Here is an 18,568-nt window from a genome sequence, read left to right as displayed (position 1 = left end):
TAGCACCTGCTTTCGGGACTCAAGGGGTCACCATCAGAGTCCAGTGGCTCTCCTGCAAGGATTTAAGAACGCTGGTCCCATTCCTCACTGAGGTCCGGGGGTTAGCAACCTGCCCTCCGAGCCCCGCTGCAAAGAAGCTGCCGGAAATATTTGTGCTGCCTTCTTCATGTGAAGAAATAGGATTCAAGAGATCAAATCAGAACCTACTATTTTATTGTAAAATACAGTTACTGACATGAAAATAAAGTCACTGTTTACCGCGTGTAGTAATATTAAATGTTCCTTGTGACACAATATTGCCACCTGCTGACCAAAGTGAAACAGTGACCTCGTGCGCATAGGGGGCCGGTGCAGAACGTGTCTCAGCCTCCACCTTTCAGAGATCTGCGTCCCAGCCCCGAATAACGACAGCATTTCCCGGCTTCACCCGGCGTCAGATCACGTTCCCTTTCTTGCCTTCTTCAGAAATATGCTTCCATCTAAAATAAGAAACCGCAAGTATAAGTTATTTTTTAATTTACTTTAGCCTTTACGGTGACTGAATAAGAACTGTAGGAAGAAAATAGTCGTGGATTCTGTATCTGGTGGTAGAGGGAACCAGAGGAAGTGGGGGGGGGGCTGAAGAGAGACCTGGTCTTGCCGTTCCCCTCCCCCATGTATGAGCTGTGCAAACCTGAGCCTCAGTTTCTTCATCTGTAAAATGGAACTGAGAATACCTACGCACCATACAGTCCTGCAGGATAAACAGCGCCTAACCTGGGCCACGGCACCAGTGGTTCCCGTACATGTTGATCTAGCCTTCTTTTATTCAAGAAACAAGCGTTCTGTGAACTATGCACCCATCCACCATATTTCCTCTAGAACTATCTTAAGAGCAATATGATTTTTAAAAAATATTTTACTTAAATTCAATTTAATTAACATATACTGTATTACTAGTTTCAGGGGTAGGCTTTAGAGATTCATCAGTTGCATATAACACCCAGTGCTCATTATTACATCAAGTGCCCCCCTTAAGGTCCGTCACCCAATTATCCCTTCCTCCCACCCACCTCCCCTCCTGCAACCCTGTTTCCTATAGTTAAGAGTCTTATGGTTTGTCTCCCTCTCTGTTTTTATCTTATTTTATTTTTCCTTCCCTTCCCCTATGTTCATCTGTTTAGTTTCTTAAATTCCACATATGAGTGAAATCATACAGTATTTGTCTTTATCTTACTGACTTATTTTGCTTAGCATAATCCCCTCTAGTTCCATTCACGGCGTTGCAAATGGCAAGATTTAATTCCTTTTGATGGCTGAGTGATAGTCCACTGTATATCCACACCACATCTTCCTTACCCATTCATCCAACAATGGACATCCGGGCTCTTTCCATAGTTTGGCTCTTGTGGACATGGCTGCTATGAACACTGGTGCATGTGCCCTTGGAATCACCCTGTTTGTATCCTCTGGATAAATACCTAGTAGCTTAATTGCTGGGTCATAGGGAAGAAAAATATCATCCTAAAGCATAAATCCCATACAAGACTTTAGAAGTAAAAGGAGAACTCAGATGGTAGAATAGATTTTTGGTCTTTTTTTTTTTTTTTTAACTTCATGGTTCTTGGACAATGATTTTTACTAAATAACTTATCAAAAAATGAAATTTAGTCAAGTAAGGTTATGCTCTTAAAAACATACTTTCATTTTTAAAGTGAACCCAAGACTCTGATCTGAGGAAGCAGACAGCTAAAGAGGCCTGAGTGCATGATCTCCATGAGCTGCGAAAGCAGGCGAGCCTCAAAGAGGGGACTGGCATGTGGGTCTTCAAAAGACCAATGTTCCGTTCAGAGAGCAGAGATGACTTCCTAGTTCTCTTTATCTGTTCTCCTGACATGAAGTATCTCCTTCTGAAAGTATTAGTTATTTATTCTGTTTTATTTGTTTTTATTTTTAAAAATTCTTTATTTTAAATTCAATGTAGTTAACATATACTGTATTATTAATTTCAGGGGTAGAATTTAGTGATCCATCAGTTGCATATGACATTAGTTGCATTCGACAAAAATCCTAACGATGGCTCATTACATCAAGTGCCATCCTTAATGCCCATCACCCCTTCCCCCACCTATCTCCTACAATTATTTATTTTAACTTAATAGATCAACATAGTCCCTATTAATAGTGTACCAGTTAAGCAGGTAGATTCTGGAGTCAGACTGATAGACTCAAATTCCAGTCTTGAGCAAGCTACTTGGATTCCCTCTACCTTCCTTGTAAGGTTATTACTAAGGTTAAATGAATCAGTGCGTGCAAGTGCATGCAGCTGGAACAGCGCCGGGCACAGAGTGCGTGCTCAGCAATGTTGTTTATATATTTTGTAACCGGGAGATGCCACTCTGAGATTACTTGGATGAAACAAGTTCCCAAATGAGAATGAGCTAATACATGTAAGGCAGTCACCCTAGCGCCTGCCCTATACAAAGCGCTCAATATATGCTAGCTATTATCATATTAATAGTAGTATTATAGTAAGCAGTAAATTGAAATAAAGAATCACTTCCCAGGCTTACACTAGATGCACAAAGGTCTGGAGGAGAGAAATGAAAATACGCTACTGGAAGGTCTGTGTACTATATATGAAGTGCTATATTATCACTGGAAGGTAGACTGATAAAATATATACTCTAACTCCTAACACAACCACTAATAAAAGAAAACAAAGAATTATGGTTAATAAGCCAATAAAGGACATAAATGGAAGCATTAAAAATATTTAAGTAATCCAAAAGAAGGCAGGAAGAGAGAAAAAAGACAAGAATGGTAAAACTAGACAACAAACAGTAACATGGTAGATTTAAACAAATGATATCAATAATCGTGTTACATGAAAGTGGTCTAAATACATACCGAGACTGTCAGCTTGCATTAGAAGGGAAGACCCGACGGCATGGTGCTTTTCATAAATCCGCTTGAAATATAAAGACACAAATGGGGTTAAAAGTAAAAGTAAAAGGATGGGGAAAGCTACACACTGTGAACCCTAATAAAAAAAAAGGTGGAGTGGCCATATTAATATTAGAGTATATTTCAGAACAAAGAATATTACCAGGAATTTTAAAAAGGCAATTTCTTAAGGACAAAGGGGTCACCTCATCAAGAGGACATAAAAATCCTGAATGTTTATGCATCTAATGACAGATATTCAAAATACACAAAGCAAAACCTGACTGAACTTCCAGGAGTAATAAACCCACAATTACGGGCAATAACCCTCCCCACCCATAACTGATAGGACAAGTAGTCAGCAAACCTGTGACGATGTAGAAAGTTCGAACAACACTAGCAACCTACTTACCCTGACACAGAACCCCCAAAACAGTAGGACACACGTGTGTTCTTTTCAAGTGCACATAGAACATTTATAAGACTAGACCATATTCTGGGCAACAAAAGAAGACTCCATAAATATGAAAGGAATTCAAGTTATACAAATTATGTTTTCTGACAATGATGACATTAAATTAGAAATCAGTAATAAAAAGATCTCCGAAATCCCAGGAATGTGGAAATGAAATAATACACTTAGACTAACTCATGAGTCAAGAAGAAATCAAAAGGCAAAATAGAACTTAATGAAAATGAAAACACGAAATCTGTGGGATTCTGCTAAAGAAATGCTTAAAAGGAATCTCATAGCACCAAAGATTTATATATTAGGAAAGAAGAAAGGTCTCAAAGAAAGGACTTCAGCTTTCATTTTAAGAAACCAGAAAAAGAAAAGCAAGTGGAATCCAAAGTAAAGAGAAAGGGAAAATAATAAAGATGAGAATAAAAATCAATGAAAGAAAAAAAAAACCCAGAAAAGTAATAGAGAAAAATTGATGAAGAATTGAGAAGATCAATAACATTGATAAATCTCTTGCCAAACTAATCAGAAAGAAAAGAGAAAAAACACAAATTATCAATATCAGGAGTGAGAGAGGTAACATTGCTACAGATCCTGCAGCTTTTTACAAAATAATAATGGTATAATATGAACAACTTTATGTCAATAACCTTGACAATTTACATGAAATGGACAAATTCCCTGAAAGAGACAAACTATCAGGGCTCACTCAGGAAGACATAGAGAACCTGAATAACCCTAACTCTCCTAAGGAAATTCAAGTTGTAGTTAAAAACCTTCCCACAAAACTTCCTGCCCCACATCCTTCATTAGTGAATTCTAGCAAACACTTAAGGAAGAAATAATACCAAATCAACACCAAATCTTCCAGGAAATCCAGACTTCCCAACTCATTCTATAAAGCCAATATTACCCTGACTCCAAAATCAGACAAAGACTTTGTAAGAAAACTGCAGACCAAAACGTTGTGTTTTTCTTTTTTTTTTTCTTTTTTAAGATTTTATTTATTTATATGACAGAGAGAGAGAGAGAGCACAAGGAGGGGGAATGTCAGGCAGAGGGAGAAGCAGTCTCCCCATGGAGCAGGGAGCCCTATGTAGGAATCGATCCAAGGACCCTGGGATCATGACCTGAGCCCAAGGCAGACGCTTAACTGCTGAGCCACCCAGGTGCCCCTACAGACCAAAAACTATCATATATATAGCTGTAAAAATTCTAAATAAAATTTTATCAATTCAAATCCAACAATACATAAATCACGACCAAATGGGGTTTATCCCAGATGTGCAAGATGGGTTTAATATTCAAACATCAATTAATGTAATTCACTTTATTAAGAACTTAACAAAGAAAAGCCATAGAATCATCTCAATAGACCACCAAAAATCATTTAACAAAAATCCAATATTCATTTCTGAAGTCGGGTCACATGTTATGGCTTCGAAGTTTCATTCCTCCCTGCTCTTGAGAACTACCCCCACTCCCACTTTCCTTCTGGCCTCTCAGAGTCCCAGTCCCCTCTCACTATCTGCCCCAGGTGCTCGACAGTGCTTAGAAAACTCTATTACTGTGAAGAAGGAAAGAAGACAGATTGGGGAACAACTGGCCATCTGCCAGCCACACCATGTTTTCTTTAGTGTTTTGGTGTCTGCTAGTGAAGATGTACCATTTCTTAGTCGAATCTGCATCCCCAGAATCTAGCCTGGCACCTAGCGCCTGGCACCTGGTAGGTGCTCAGTAAATGCTTACCAAATGAAATGAGGCACAGAGCACAAACTTTCCAGGGTAAAGTCTGTAAGGATAAAATAAAATGTGTTTTATACAAGGAGTGAATTGAGGATACTCATTACCTGCATTCTAATCTCAAAGTCCAAATGACTTCTCCTTTCTTCAAGGATGGAAATCTTTACATTAAAGCAAGAGGCAAGAGGTGGAAGACAGAAAGACTAACAGGCCGAAAGATGAGCTTAAGCTCACCTTCCTGAGTCTGATTTTGCCCTCCTCAGTTACTCGAGAGGATGACGATAAACCCCTAAAGCCTTGGAAGGAAGCTTGTCTTTCCTTTGCCACCAGAGTAATAGACATGCTCTGTCCCAGGAAAGGGTGGCATCAATCGAGGAAAGGAGAGTGGGGGATGGAGATGAGGTTAATTTTGGACTTACAGTGTTCAGGAACACGCTATCAAAGAAAATACTGCTGGTAAAAAACAAAGCAGGGTTTGGAAAATCTTCCTGCAGACTCCACCCAACTCCCTCCCTCAGGCTCTGGCATTGTTCTCTCCTTCGCTCCTCACAGAGCTCACAGTCTAGTGAGAAGAGCAAACAATTACAATCCAGAGTTACGGGCAACATCCTGCAGTGTGGCCAAGACATCCAGGGCACAGCAGAGGTGGCGGGTGGAGTGGCTGGGAGGCTCCACGGAGCTGGTCAAGCTTCAGAAGAGATTGGAGGGCGAATGAGAATTAGCTAGCCACAGAATGAAGTTGTAGGGGAGGGGGGGTGGAGATGGTTCTAGACTTAAAACAGGGGTAGAGCAGGAGGCAGGGGAGCGCATGGCAAACACCCGAGGAACTCCTGGTGGTTTGGTGAGGCCCATGAGGAAGACGCCCCGTGGGGCGAGAGCTAGGCTTAGCATGTCAAGGAGTTTGGATCTCATCTGTTGGTGATAGAGACACACTGACAAAATTTAAGAAAAAGAGTAACATCATTGGGTTCTGTCATGGAAATATTCTGGCAGTCCTATGGGGAACAGAAGAAGGAAGACTACGGACAAGAAAACTAGTGTAATCATCCGAGAGAGATAAATGAAGGACAAGCCAGGGCAGTAGCAGGGAGGAATGGCGTAGGGAGGACAGACCTGGGAGCTGAGGGGAAATCTGACAGGCTTTGGACAATGATGAGCTCTAAGGGAGTGAGAAGAAAAGTGGGCAACGGTAGTTTTCAAATTTTTGACACAAGCCATTTGAAGCTTGATGGCGCCAGTACACTTCAGAGCAGCAGGGCTCAGTTGCACAGAGACATCAGACGTGGCGAGTCTGATTTTGTCACATTCAGTTTAAAATAGCTGAGGGATGTCCAGGTGCAGGTGTCCAGTGGGCAGGTGGCTCCGCTGTCTAGCCTGGGAGATCTAGGCTGGCGAGAGACATCTGGAATCTGACATCTGTTCAAGGTTCTCAGGAAGCAGGCCCTGAGATGAGAATTCGTGTGCAAGTGGTTTGATCATGGAAATGCTCCCAGAAAAGACCAGTAAGGGACTGGGAAGTGGGACAGGGAAAGGTAGGAAACCAAGTGTATTGGTCTCCCAGGGCTGCCATTACAAAGTGCTGTAATCTGGGTGGCTTGTACAACAGAGATGTATTCTCACAGATCTGGAGGCTAGAAGTCCAAGGTCTCGGCTGGGTTGGTTCCTTCTGGGGGCTGCGAGGAAGAATCCACGCCTCTCTCCCAGCTTCCGGTGGTTTGCTGGCAGTCTTTGGTCTTCCTTGGCTTGTAGATGCTTCGTCCCAATCTCTGCCTTCGCATTCACATGGTATTCTGCACGTGTGTATGCCTTTGTGTCCAGATTTCCCCTTTATATAAGGATGCCAGTCATATTGGATTAAGGCCCGTCCTATTCTGTATAACCTCATCTTAATTAATTGTATCTGTAACTACCATATTTCCAAGTAAGGTCACATGCTAAGGTACTGGAGGTCAGGACTTCAACATGTGAACTGGGCAGTAGGGGGGAGGCAAATCCGACCTGTAACACCAAGCAAGGGTGAGATCTCAGGCAGAAGGCTCTGCATGGCTCAACTTCAGCCTCACCCCCCCAGGGGAACCACAGGGGTAAGGAACACCTCAGGGTTGTCCCAACCTGAGCTGGGTGTTCATTTAACTCCACAGGCAGTCAGTGGCTAACGGCCTCGCGACTGTGGAGAAGGGGATGGGAACTCCTGAGCACGTGAAGTGCTGTGTCTTTGTGCAGTTGAACACATCAAAATAATATTTTTTAGGGGACCCAAGAGAATCAAGAAGCACAACACTGTCTACTACAATAGTCATCTGGAGCAAAGGTCATCAGTTTGCCAAAGGGATGACTGAAAGCCCAAGACTCACCTTCCAGAAGCAGGCAGAACAAAAGAGACAAGGAGTAGGGGAAGTGGGGTGAAGGAGCTGAGACTTTGGGTGATGAAAACAAGGGCTCTATTCTTACAGTGATTTTGAATTCCAATCTAAAAATCAAGACAGCTGGCCAAGTAGATATGGCTGGAGACAAAGAGGCATTTTAGAATTCAGGACTGCAAAATCTGAAAATAGCTATGGTTGTCATATCTGGATTTCACAGGTACTGGGAACCTGCTGGTGGGGCCTAAGAGTCAAAATGAAGAACACGAAGGCTCCTATTCCAATCTGCTGATGTCATTTCATCATGGTCAACAATGTAAGAACACACATTTTCTGAGGTTTGGATTCCAGCTACTGGGAGTTTGAATAATAAGCAACACTGACTACTCTGGTGGTGACTGAAATTTGAGTCATATTGAAAGTAACATTAAATAAAACCCAAAAGACCTGATTTGAAAAACATCATCTAAGATAAGAAATCTATGTGATGTGTGAACTTACTCATCATCATATCTTCGGGTCTGACCAACCCATTTCTTTTTTTTTTTTTAAAGATTTTATTTATTTATTTGACAGAGAGAGAGAGACCCCCAGCGAGAGAGGGAACACAAGCAGGGGGAGTGGGAGAGGAAGAAACAGACTCCCAGCATGAAGCCCGATGTGGGGCTCGATCCCAGAACCCTGGGATCATGCCCTGAGCCTAAGGCAGACGCTTAATGACTGAGCCACCCTGACCAACACATTTCTAATCAGACTACGTGTATAACAAAATGTTTTCCCTGTACCTTTTAAGAAAACTCTTCAAAGATAGAACCATCCAGGATGTCAAAGTTGCAAGAACAAACATTGCTTTTATGTATTTAAATAAAAAAAAGATACGTGCTTCTCAGAATGATTTGCTAAATAAGTAATTATCCAAGGGGCACCATCTTCACCCTAACCATTAGTCTCGGACAGGGAAGGGCCCCAAGGAGCCCCAGGGAGCTGCTGCCTGAGGAAGGGGTGTTGGATGCTGGATTGGAAGAAACAATGGATGTCCATATGCAGGATTTGTGAGTGCTGGCTCAGTGTAACCAAGTAGAAACCTCCCCTTAGAGACAGATTGAAAGGGCATGTGGGTCTAGTAGAGCAGCTGAATAGACATCTCTAATAGCAGAACAGTTTATAAGGGGCTACCTTCATGGCTCTTATACCTAATAAGAAATACAAAAAACCCTGAAATATTGCTGGCAGTTACTATTTAAGGATTTACTTGTTAAGTTGCTAAGGAAGTTGCAGAAACAGATGGACCATACTACTTAGGAGATGAAATCTTAAGAGTTCCTGGGGGTTATGGGGCTCCATTTCCATCCCTCCCTCACTCCATCTGGACTTTGATGTGGGCTGTGGCAAAAATACCACCACTTTCCTGCAGAACTGCAGAGTTTAAAATATGGCCATTTCATGCAGCAACACTGATGATACACCTCAGTTAGTGTCTTAGATGTCATGCTTGCCCAAGGGCCTTGCCTTGCAAATCCATTCATGGTAGCTGGCAAGAAAATCTCGATTAAATGAATAGAAGAAAGTATGGATTAGTAAACAAACACTTGATATCTCTTGAGCATCTGTATACACCAAACTCTGGGTTAGACACTTACGTGTAATTTAATTTAATCTTCATAATAATCCTGAATCGATGATCAGAGAGGTGCCTTGAAACTATGACTCCAGTTTGGGAGATAAAGCATAAAAGAGAAAAAATAAATATAAAACAACAGAGTACAAGAACACAAAATATTCATTTATCCATTCCATAAACAATATATTGTGTTATGTGCCCGTTACGTGCCATCCACTGTCCTGGGTGTTGGACAACAATGGCGGAGAGCTTATGTTCTACCGCAGGAGAGAGCTGATAAAGAGACAAACATAGAAAGTATGTGGGGACAAGTTAGATGGTAAAAAGTGCTCTGGAGAACCCAAGGCCACCTAGAGTATGATGCTAAATGAAGGACAGTGATCCCTGTGCAACTGAAAATGAGTAAGATGAGTCCTACAGTTGCCCCAGTGTAATACCTTGAGAGAGTTTGCAGGCCACAGTGGGGGAATCCCAGATGGAGCCCAATGGAGTCCATAAATGAGACAAAGCTGATACCAAACCACAGACATCACAAGGTATAGACAAATCTCTCATGAACATAGATGCAAAAATGCTTAACAAAGCAAATCTAGCAGTATAAAAGAAAGAGAATACATCATAACCAAGTAGAGTTTATTCCAAGAAGGAAAATTCAGTTTAACAATAAAAAAGTCAATGCAATTCACTACATTAACTGACTAAAAATGAAAATCCATGGGATCCTACCAATACATGAACTGAAATCATGTGGCAAAATTCAACGCCAATTCATGATTTTAAAAAACTTAAAAAAAACCCTAGAAATAGAAGAAAATTTCCTCAACCTAATAATAAGCTTCTATGAAAAAAAAAACCCAGCAAATTATACTTAATGGTGAAAGATTGTATGCCTAAGATTGGAAACAAATCATGGATGTTTTTTCATCACTACTATTCAACCTTGTATTGGCAGTGCTAGTCAGTGCAATAAGGTTAGTGCAAAATGACTTATTCACAAAAGACATAATTTTCAATGCAGAAAATCCTAAGGAATTTAGAAAAAAAAGTTACTAGCTAAAAAGTAAATTTAGCAATATCACAGCATACAACAATACAGAAAAAATATTTGTATCATTAAATACAATCATAAACTGAAATTATAAAAAATGCCATATGCAATAACTTTAAATTTTATATTCTTTGTTGTAAATTTCATAAAACATGTACAAGTCATGTACACTGAAAATCACGAAACATTACTGAGAGAAATTAAGGAAGAATAGATATACTATGTTCATGGGTCAGAAGATTCAATATTATTAAGATATCAATTCTCCTCAAATTGATATATAAGTTCAACACAATGTCAGTCAAAATCCTAGCAGGCTTTTTGTAGAAATTGACAAGCTGGTTTTAGAATATACATGGAAATGCAAAGAAGTTAGCATATGCAAAGCAATTAAAAAAAAGAAGAACATTTGAGTTATACTACCTGATTTCAGGATGTGTTATAAATCTACAGCTATAGGGAGAAAGTGGTATTGGTGCGGATAGGTATGTAGATCGTAGAACAGACTAGAGAATTCAGAAATAGTCTTACACATACATGATCATTTGGATTTTGGTGAAGAGGCCAAGGCAATTCCATGGGGAAAGAATAATCTTTTCCACAAATGAGGCTGAAATAGTTGGTTATCCATATGTTAAAAAAAAAAAAAGAATCTTGACTTTATCACACACTATATTAAAAAATTAACCCTGAATCATAGGATCATAAGACCTAAGGATAAGAAAAGCTATAAAGCTTTTAGAAGAGAACACAGGAAAAATTTTAGTGATTTGAGTTGGGGAAAGATCTCTTACCTAGGACACAGGAACCATGAACTACAGAAGAGAACATTAATAAACCTCAAAATTAACAACTTTGGTTCTTCAAAACACATTGTTTAAAAATGAAAAGACAATATTTGCAAATCACATATCTGATGAAAGACTGTATCCAGAATATATAAAGCAGTTTTACCACTCAATATTCAGAAAACAAACTTCATAGTCAAACAAAATGGGCAAAATATTTGAAGACGCTGTGCCAAAGAAAATATATAAATGGCACTAAGCATATAAAAAGTGTTACCAGAAAACATGACAATCAAAACTGCAATAAATGACTACTACAAACACCTTAGAATGGTGAACAGTTTTAAAAACACATAATATCAAATGTTGGTGAAGACGTGGAGCCATTGGCACTCTCATACATTGCCAGTGAGAATGTAAAATGGTATCACCATTTTGGAGAACAGATTGACCCTTTTTTATGAAGTTCAACCCATACCTGCCATATGCCCAGCACTTTTACTCCCAGGTGTTTGCCCAAGAGAAATGAAAACATACATCTGCCCAAAGAATTACGTACACATGTTCATGAACGCTTTATTCATAATAGCCAAAAGCTGGAATTACATGTCCATCAACTGGTGAATAGATAAATATATTGCAGAATATTCATAAAATAGAAAACTACTTAGCAATAAAAGAGAATGAACTATTTTATTTTATATGACTTTATTTTTGTTTTAGGCTGGTCAAGTGGGGCACGGGGAGGGAAGAAGGAACCAAGAAACCTGTAACTGGTCGTGACAATTAATTATAAACCACCATACTCCAACCAGCTAGGAAGGAACTCTGGATAATAGCAACAACGTGGACGAATTTCAAAAGAGTTATGCAAAGTGGGGGAAAAGAATAGACATAAAGATTATAATACTGTATGGTTCCATGTGTAAGAAATGCTAGAAACAGCAAAATCGTAATAAAAGAAAACAGATCACTAGTTTCCAGGGGCTGGGGTGGAAGGAGGGGTTAGACTGCTAAGGGGCATGAGGAAACCTTTCACAATTAATTAATTAATTTTTAAAGTAACCTCTACCCCCAACGTGGGGTTCAAACTCATGACCCGGAGATCAAGAGTCACATGCTCCTCTGATGAGCCAGCCAGATGCCCCCAGAGGAAAGCTTTTAAGGTGATTATGTTCAACATCTTTATTGCAGGGGTGCTTACACCATTATACATATAAAACCAAACTCATCAAATTGAACACTTAAAATTGGTAAGTTTTTATTGTATGTAAATTAAATTTAAATAAAACCGACCTTGCCCCAAAATGAAGCATGTGGCCATTGCCCAGGCTACAGATAAAGAAAAGTCTTACGGAAGGTAAGGAACATGCCTACATCACAGAACTGGCAGGTAGGGATCTAGGATTCCAACCCAGGTGTCCATTTGAGTTCATAGCTCATCTTTTTTCTTCTATATCTTGCTCCCTTCCTTGCCTTTCATTCTATAAATTATTTTTAAAGGGTCATATTAAAAGAACCTAAATAAATAAGTGAAATTAAAAAAAAAAAAAAAGAACCTAAAAACTAGCAGACAAGACCTGTGTCAGGAAGGTCCGTTGCCCAAAAGTGTAGGGTAGTCTTCCCCATCTGATCCTTACTTCGGAGCCTTCCCCTCACCTGGCTCGGCTTGGAGGCTGTGGACCCGAGCAGGGGCTCCTGGGCATCTCCGAGGTCCTTATCCTGGGATCCAGCTGGCACTGCCCTGCCCACGCTGCCTCCCCCTCCACCTTCTTCTCAAACCCAGGTCCCTGCTCCCCTCATCCCAGCCTCCCATTCTCCCCATCCCATCTGCAGCCTTGACACTTGGTATCGATCCGTTCCACATGACTGTGTGCTTATTCATCCTGTTCTTTCACTCCTCGCGGGCCTTGGACCTATGGGCCCCGGGTCCCTATCTCCCCCCTAAGGATCAGGGAACGCTGCTGACTGAGTCCGTGTGCCCCCTACTCCCACCGGAAATCCCCGAGACAGCATCTTGTACATGCCCGGAGCTCCAAGTGGGATTGGATTGCGAGTGCCCGCCAGCGGCACGGATGTGGGAATGGGCATACGAGTAGGGCCCAGGCCATGACAGCAGACAGTGCACGCTCTGGGGTGGACGGGGGAGCGAGGCCGTCTTCACCGGGGAGGGACCCCGGTGCCGGGTCTGGGTGATGGAGAGATGTGAAAGTCCTGGGAACATCTACGCAAAGGCATTGAAGCATGCACAAGCACACATTACTGTTGAGTACGGAGGCAAAGGGAGAGGGCAGGAGCTGCGGCCCAGGAGGTAGCAGGAGTCAGGCGAGGTGGGGCTCCTGATGCGAGAATCAGAGCACCAGGCCAGATGGGAGTCAGACGCGGTTACCAAGAGGCTGACTCTGACCCAAGTACAGGTTGCAGACTGACAGAGGGAGCATTTACGGGCTTTGACTCTGTGTTAGGCACTTGTAATCACCTGACATGTATTAGGCCACTTAGTTCTCACAATCCTATTGGGTAGTAAGTACCATTATTATGTCCATCTTACAGATGAGGTAATGGAGGCCTAGAGGAGATAAGTAATAGGCCTACAATATATTTTTAAGTTATGAACCCAGGAAGTCTGACTCAAGAGCCCAACTTTAACAACTTTGCTACTCTTGTCCCAGAAATATGGGAAGGACTTCAATTTTTTGTTTTTAAAAGATTTTAATTAATTAATTAATTTTTTAAGAGAGAGAGAGAGTGGCGAGTAGACCAGAGGGAGAAGGACAAGCAGGCCGCACTGAACACAGAGCCCCATGTGGGGCTCAACCCCATGACCCTGAGATCATGACCTGAGCTGAAATCAAGAGTCAGACACTCAACCAACTGAGCCACCCAGGCGCCCCTGGATTTCAGTTTTTTACATGCCTTCAAATAGCACTAGGCCTCTCAGAGGGAGCAATTACAGTGTAGGTAAAAATCTAAAATAACAGAGATAAATCGGTCTCAAAATACCAAGGAAGGGTATTACCCCCAGAAAAATAGCAAGAGGTTTATGGACCTCTTAGCTTCTAGAATAGAGGGTTATTATCTCTGTAAGATTGTAATCTATAAACATAATAAAGTAGAAATCCATCGATGACACTTCAAGGCAAAGCTGCTCAGGTTATGCCTTCTGAGCTGGGCTTCGAGCATGTCTGCTGGGATGCCGCATCTTCCTGCACCACAGCTGCCTTTCCTCCGGAAGAGGACCCCCCCCCCCATGCCTGTACCCAGATGTGCAGGACACAGAGAGGACCCCTCTGAGACCCAACACCCAGGCTCAGAACATATGTGAGTCACACCTATGTTTGACATTTTGCATCTTAGCATCTTGAAGGTCATAATTAACATCCTGTGGCTCACGAACAAAGTCCAAATTCCTTAGCTTGGCCTTCCAGGCCACCCACAACTACCTTTCCCAGTTCAGCTGTCCCAACTTGGCCCCACACATCACTTCTCCAGCCCACATGACCCACTATCCCTTAGACCTGACTTATGTATTCCTAGGGCTGAGTCTACATTCCCACCATTGCCTTGGCCTGGTTACACCTGCTTCACCTCCCTCTCATCTGTCCCATCAAACAAAATCCGACCCATCTTTCCACCCGCAGGTCAAGGACAACCTGGTCATGCCCATGAGAAACAACCTTTCCTGGGGTGGTTAGTGCTTATTTGCAACATCTCTCCCTCCCAGGGGGGCAGGATTGGGTCATACACAGGCTTGCGTGCCCCCCAGGGGCCAGGACTGGCCCTGATGTAGACGAGGGACTCATCAACTATTTGTTGAGTGACTGCAGAATTTACTTATTTTTTCAGTGCCTCCAACTCCTGAGAATCTCAAATCTGTCATATATTGAAAAGACTCACGGAAAAGGTATTTCACTGCTTCTCTCCATGGCTTGGTCTAGAATATGATCACTCACTGCTGGGACGTTTTTCCTGATGTTTAATTTAGCTTCTCCAGCCACAGGTAAGTTGATTTTTTTGGTTGTCATCTTCATCACCTCTGTACTGAACACCTGGTGTCCATATTTGGCATAACAATTTTTGGCAGACCTCAGAATCCTGTTACAACAGGAATTGCGATCACACAGGGTAGCGTGATGTCCCCGAACAGAACCTCATAAAGTGGAAACCCCCACCGTATGACGAGTTCACACATTTTAGTCCTATTTTTATCTAATCAAGGCTTGTTCTTCATTTGAAGGGTCTATTAAATCAACTCTCTTCTTCTTGGTTAAATAATCTCAGTTCTCTCAGGAATTATTTCTGGCCTCACCCAATGTTTTCAAGTTGAGGTCAAGAACAATTCTTGTCAAGGTCTAAGAGGAGCTTCTAAGTATATTAAGTCCTGCGTGGATCTGGGCATGGTGTGCGTGGTGTGTGTATGTGGTGGTGTGCGTGTGTGTGTGTGCATGTCTGAGAGAGATCGAGAGATTATGGAGCTTTCATTCTGAAGATCAGGTTACAGGATAAAAATAATAAACTAGTCTGAAGTTGACTGAACATACGGTAAGCATTTGGAAACCCACTTAAGAACTTGGAATAGCTCTTCTAACAGCTGGGCCCTCTGTCATTTTAGCTCCAGGAAATTGATCAAAGACCATCAATTAGCCCTTTATGTGGTCACCTCAGTCTGGCCTCAGAACAGCAGATGTTGAAAGGGGTGAAAGAGCAGCATCTCCCACAGAGTGGGGGCTTGGCATTCTTCACTTTTGAGAGTCATTTGAAGATTCTTAGTTTTGACTTTGCTGGCACAGACCCAGAGATTCTTCACTGGATCAATCCTGAAAGAGTGGTGGATTTTGGTTTTGCATTTGCGCATTAGGTAAAATCTTAATCATTGTACACACACACACACACACTCATGATGGTGGATGAGGATAAAGTTTGCCTTCTCTGCTCTTTTCCAAGAAGAGCTGCTTTCAGGCAACTCTTCAGATGTGAGAAAAACAAACCCAGTTTTGTTTTATCCAGCAGATGGCGCTGTGCACCGCACTCTGCTGGGCCACCTAACGGTGATTTTGAGGGACTCCACAACCTCCCCACAGGAGGGTTGTCCTTCCAAAGCCTAGAGTTGGGGCCAGGCTCCACTCTGATCCACTCTCCTCTCCTCTGCAATCTTACAGACATTATTCAGTCACCACAAGCCGTGAATGGATCATAAAATGTATAAAAACTGCTTCCTACTAATGCATTCATTCAGCAACCTTTAGTGAGTGACTCCTGTATGCCAGGAGCAGTTCTTAGAGCTGGGGTATGGTGGTGAGGAAAACAGATGATTAAATGATGTCCTTTCCCATACAGAACTTTCTAATTAAGCAGTAGGATGAGAAAAATATACACATAACTCTGTACGTCATCTCTGTCATCAGTAGGTACTCGAGAAAATAAGCAGACTCCTTCAGTGGGCTGGTCTGAGAAAGGCTTTCTGGGGGATGACAGGTGAGCAGCGGCCTGAATGATTCTAAAAAGGGCACCTTGGAATCACCTGCGGAACTTTTACTATCCCTGTGCCCAGGCCCACCTGAGGCCTGCTGACTTAAGGGGCAGGGGCAGGGGCAGGGGCAGGGGCAGGGGCAGGGTCTGGGCACTGGAGGTGGGGAGGGGTTTACTTCTCCCAGGTGATCCAAAGTGCAGCCAGCGTTGAGAACCATTAACTCTAAATACCTCAGCAGGAAATCGTGCCCCTTCATAAGAATTTTCCTGTAGCTGAATGAAAAGTGTTCCGTGATAGAATTCCAGAAAGGTGTCAGCGACTCTTCGCTGCTGTCTGACTGACATTTTGGCCAGTTGCATCCTGGAGGCCCTGGGTCGGTACTGTCCCAGGCGGCTACCTGAAGTCCAGTCAAGATAGGGAGCGGAGCTCACTCAGCAAGCCAGAAAACACTCCCAACAGTCCTCTGGGTGGGTGAACCATCTTACTTCTCAGAAAAGCAGGGGAAACCTTGTCACTTCCCTCTCCTACCCCCATGTGAGTTCACCTGAGTGCCCTGTATGGGAGCAGAGGATTGTCCCACCATCTCTCGGTCTTAGGGTAGGGAGCACCCTTTCTGCTCTCCAGGTGAACACGTTCACCCTAAGCTGCTTCTCCCACACCTGCACCTCTCTGACCTTGTACCTGAACTCCCTGCCTCTCCCCCTTCTGCTCTGCAAGTCATCAAGAATCTTGAGGTAAATACAGAGAACTGGTGGTTGCCAGAGGGAAAGGGGGTGGGGGATGGGCAAAATGGGCGAATGGTTGTGGGAGACACAGGCTTCCAGGTACGGAATGAATAAGTCACAGGAATAGAAGGCACAGCATAGGGAACGACAGTCAATGATATTGTAATTGCGTTGATGGTGACAGACTATAGCTACACTTCCGGTGAGCACAGTGTAACTTACAAACTTTGTTGAATCGCTGTGTTGTACACCTGAAACTAATGTAACATTGGGCGTCAACCATACTTAAAAAAAAGAAATGGGGAAGAAAAGAGAATCTTCAAGGGAAAGGGCCTCTTAGAACTAGATTCTGGAACTGTTGAGTGGGCACACGGGTACTCTTGGGGCCTGATGGATTCCAGCCCTCAGCTTCTGACCCTGATTCTGACCTGTTTGGGACACATGGGTCCTATCTCCACTGGTGCCCGACAGAACTGCCCTGGTGAGCGTTTCCTTGTTTCTCTTTCAGACAAGCTGGAGATTGTCTTTCCCTCCTCCAAATATGCTGGCCAGGAGCGGCTGGCCATATCCACCTTCCTGAGACTCAAGCTCCAGGGCAGATCTTTGCTCTCAGACACGGAAGGGCTCAAGGAGGCCAGCCAGGCGACCCAGGCTGAGAACGGACATACTAAGAAAAGAGAACCCTATGTGATGAGATATCCATGTTATTTGTCCTGGGACCCGAGGCCACAGTTCTCTCTTTCTCTTTCTTTTTAATCATATAAACTGAAAACCAACACGGAAGTATAAAGAATAGTAAGGTGAAACCCCATGGATCCCACCATCCAGCTTCAGCAGGTTGCCACCCTTACGTCATCTGTCATCAGAAGTCTAGAAGACAGGGATAGAGAAGTTACAGCAGGTTTCAGACATGCCATTGGACCCATAAATATGTCAGAGGCACATCCTTAACTGATAGTATTTTAAAAACCCCCATCATGCTTTATCACCTAATAGCACAGTAGTTCATATTCACATCTCCCCGTTGTCTTGAAGGTCAGTTCTCTTAAACAGATTAAATTGTTACTTGATACAAGCAGGTATCGTATTCATTTTCAATTCACCCACTTCAATTCCCCAACACCTCTTGTTGGGTGAGGAGCAGGAAGTTAGGTAGGAACATTCCCCTTTGACATTGACCTGGGTGGTTTAGTGGAAGGCACACGGGACTTGGCGCAGACTTGAATCCCGTCTGCTCCTTCACGACTTAGGGTGGGATCTGGACGAGCCTTCCCTTCCCTGTCTGTCTGAGGTGAAGACAAGCTTACTTGTGAGCCTGAGAATTCAGAGAGTGGTCTGTTAAGTACTTGTCAAAACCGAATAAGCATTATCACATAAATCCCCAACAGTATTTCCCTGTTTAAAAAAAAAAAGGTATTAGTT

The 18,568-nt window shown here is 42.7% G+C and overlaps 1 long non-coding RNA gene across 1 annotated transcript; it reads right to left on the bottom strand.

Moving 5' to 3' along the window:
• Positions 1 to 214: 214 nt before the first annotated feature.
• Positions 215 to 10,167, bottom strand: LOC103661513. The gene is made up of 3 exons (XR_568143.1): positions 9,135 to 10,167; positions 2,890 to 2,950; positions 215 to 479 (listed from the first exon to the last, which is right to left on the bottom strand). It is a non-coding gene; the product is annotated as an uncharacterized LOC103661513 (long non-coding RNA).
• Positions 10,168 to 18,568: the final 8,401 nt, after the last annotated feature.

This window comes from Ursus maritimus, unplaced genomic scaffold, assembly GCF_017311325.1.
Source record: "Ursus maritimus isolate PB19 unplaced genomic scaffold, ASM1731132v1 scaffold_9, whole genome shotgun sequence".
Taxonomy (NCBI): Eukaryota; Metazoa; Chordata; class Mammalia; order Carnivora; family Ursidae; genus Ursus; species Ursus maritimus.
This window is presented reverse-complemented; position numbering and strand designations above follow the sequence as displayed.